Source organism: Bison bison, unplaced genomic scaffold (assembly GCF_000754665.1).
Source record: "Bison bison bison isolate TAMUID 2011002044 unplaced genomic scaffold, Bison_UMD1.0 scf7180017864063, whole genome shotgun sequence".
NCBI classification, from domain to species: domain Eukaryota; kingdom Metazoa; phylum Chordata; class Mammalia; order Artiodactyla; family Bovidae; genus Bison; species Bison bison.
The window spans coordinates 12,146,700-12,150,023 of record NW_011494635.1 but is presented as its reverse complement, the minus strand read 5'-3'; the positions used below and the strand labels follow the sequence as shown (position 1 = coordinate 12,150,023).

Below are 3,324 nucleotides of genomic sequence, written 5' to 3'. Positions count from 1 at the left end.
AAAGGTTAAAGTAAAAGAAACAGATCCAACATGGAATCACGTTTCTTCTTCCCTATTACAAAACTACAGATGAAGGATAAATGGAACTTTCTAAGATCAAGAAAGAAATCAGGAGCAAATAGTCCCAAGAGTAACTTCACTTGTAGTAAGAAAAAAAAAAAAACAAACTTTCAGCTTTCACTGAAAACCAACCTCAGGGGTTTTTGTTGTGGTTTGCAGTGGGTTTTTTTTCCTACTGTGTAGTTAAAAACACCTGAAAGAGAAGGGCCCAAGTGGCTGTTTTCTGGTCAGCTTGAAGGGACAAGTGGAAATTTTGTTACTGTTGGTCAGTCATTTGCGTTCAACTCTTGGCAACCACGTGGACTAAAGCACACCAGACTTCCCTGTCCTTCACTATCTCCCAGAGTTTGCTCAGACTTATGTTCATTGTGTTGATGAAGCCATCCAAACATCTCATCTTCTGAAGCCCCATTCTCCCCTGTCCCTTAATCTTTCCCAGCACCAGGGTCTTTTCCAGTGAGTTAGCTCTTTGCATCAGGTGGCCAAAGGACTGGAGGTTCAGCTTCAGCGTCAGTCCTTCCAATGAATATTCAGGTTTGATTTCCTTTAGTATTGACTGATCTCCTTGCTGTCCAAAGGACTCTTAAAAGTCTTCTCAAGCACCACAGTTCAAAATCTTCATTTCTTAGGCATTCAACCTTCTTTATGGTCCAACTCTGACATCCATATACGACTTTGCTATACTGACCTTTGTTGGAAAAGTGATGGCTCTGCTTTTTAATTTACTGACTAGTTTTGTCAGCGTTACTGACAAAGCTATACTGACTAGCTTTCCTTCCAAGGAGCAACTGTCTTTTAATTTCATGGCTGAAGTCACCATCCACAGGGATTTTGGAGCCCAAGAAAATAAAATCTATCACTGTTTCCACTTTTTTCCCCATGTATTTGCCATGAAGTGATGGAACTGGATGCCAGGATCTCCGTTTTTTGAGTGTAGAGCTTTAAGCCAGCTTTTTCATTCTCTTTCACCCAGATCAAGAGATGCTCTAGTTCGTTTTCTCTTTCTGTCTTTAGAGTGGTATCATCTGCATATCTGAGGTTGTTGATATTTCTCCCAGAAATCTTGATTTCAGCTTGTGATTCATCCAGCCCAGCATTTGGCATGACGGACTCTGCATATAAATTAAATAAGCAGAGTGACGATATACAGCCTTGATGAATTCCTTTCTCAATTTTGAACCAGTCCATTGTTCTGTATCCAGTTCTGACTATTGCTTTTTGACCTGTATAGAGGTTTCTCAAGAGCAGGTTAGGTAGTCTAGTATTCCCATCTCTTTCAGAATTTTCCACAGATTTTTGTGACCCACACAGTCAAAGACTTTAGCGTAGTCAATGAAACAGAAAAATTTCTGGAATTCCCTTGCTTTCTCTATGATCCAGTGGATGTTGGCAGTTAGATCTTTGGTACCTCTGCCTTTTCTATATCCAGATTGAATATCTAGAAGTTCTTGGTTCATGTACTGCTGAAGCCTAGCTTTAAGAATTTTGAGAATTACCTTGCTAGCATGTGAAATGAGCTCATATATACCATAGTTTGAATCTTCTTTGTCATTACTCTTGTTTGGTTTTGGAATGACCTTTGTGGCCACTGTTGAGTTTTCTAAATTTGTTGACATATTGAGTGCAGTACTTTAACAGCATCAGCTTTTAGGATTTTAAACAGCTCAGCTGGAATTTCATCACCATCACTAGCTTTGTTTATAACAATGCTTCCTAAAGCCCACTTGTCTTCACATTCCATTATGTCTGGTTCTAGGTGAATGATCATACCATCATGCTTATCTGGGTCATTAAGACTTTTTTTGTATAGTTCTGTGTATTCTTGCCACCTCTTCCATCTTTTTAGTTTCTTTTATGTCTTTGCCATGTCTGTCCTTTATTAATCATCCTTGCATAAAATGTTCCCTCAGTATCACCAATTTTCTTGAAGAGATCGCTAGTCTTTCCCATTCTATCATTTTCCTCTATGTTTTTGCATTGTTCACATAGAAGCCCTTTAAAAAAAAATCTCTCCTTGCTATTCTGTGGAACTCTGCCTTCAGTTGTGTATATCTTTCCCTTTCTCCTTTGCCTTTTGCTTGTCTTCTTCCCTTAACTGTTTGTGAGGCCTCCTCAAACAACCATTTGCCTTTTTGCATTTATTTTTCTTGGGATGGTTTTGGCCACTGCCTCTTGTAAAATGTTATGAACCTCTGTCCATAGTTCTTCAGGCATTCTGTCTACCAGATCTAATCTCTTGATTCTACTCACTACCCCCACCGTATAATCATAAGGGAATTAATTTAGGTCATACCTGAATGGCCAAGTGGTTTTTCCTACTTTCTCCAATTTAAGCCTGAATCTTGCAACAATGAGCTGATGATCAGAGCCACAGTCAGTTCCAGGTCTTGTTTTTTGCCGACTGTATAGAACTTCTCCATCTTCAGCTGCAAAGAATATAATCAATCTGATTTCGGTATTGGCCATCTGGTGATTTCCATGTTTACAGTCATCTGTTTTACTGTTGGAAGTATGTGTTTGCTATGACCAGTGTGTTCTCTTAACAAAACTGTGTTAGTCTTTGCAGTGCTTCATTTGGGAGCTCAAAAACTTTTAGAGGATACAACTTTATAGAGGAAGGAAATCTAGAAAGTAAAGCAGCTAGAGTTGAGAGATCAGTGATTCAAATTTGAAGGCAAATGGAAAGTACTGTGTATGGCTTGGTTTGGGAAAGATAAATGTGCATTCTCTCCCAGAGCTTAAGCCTAACTATAGACTGAGAGTGTTCAACTTTCTACCTTTAGGCCACATGTTTCCTATAAACCTGAGACTCCAACATTCAATTATCCATTTGGCATTTCTACTTGGATGTCTCATAAGCATTTCAAGGTTACTATGGCCTAAACATTGCCCTTAGCTTCCTCCTCTAGCCTGGCTCGCCTCAGTTTTCGTCCATCTTTGTAAATGGTACTACCATTGATTCAGTTACTGAAGCCAGAAAACTGCAAGTCGACTGCAGCTGGCTCTCTTGCTTGAGGCACTAGGGCTCTGGCGGTCGGACTGACGGAGTGAATAGAGAGACGCCCAGCGGCCGCGAGCTCCGCGCAAATCCCAGGCAGACTTGCACCCAGAGACCGGCAGCCGACCGTGCCCGCCGGGATCTCCAGAGCTTCTCCTGCCCGGCTCCCGTGCCAGCGTCCGGTGGCCGCCGTCCTGCAAAGTGATTGCTGCCTCGCCTCCTCCGCCGAGTCCGGGACCATGAAGCTGCTGCCGTCGGTGGTGCTG

The 3,324-nt window shown here is 41.6% G+C and overlaps 1 pseudogene; it reads left to right on the top strand.

The window, feature by feature from the left end:
* Positions 1-3,297: 3,297 nt before the first annotated feature.
* LOC104986045 overlaps positions 3,298-3,324 on the top strand; it is a 947-nt pseudogene continuing 920 nt past the window's right edge.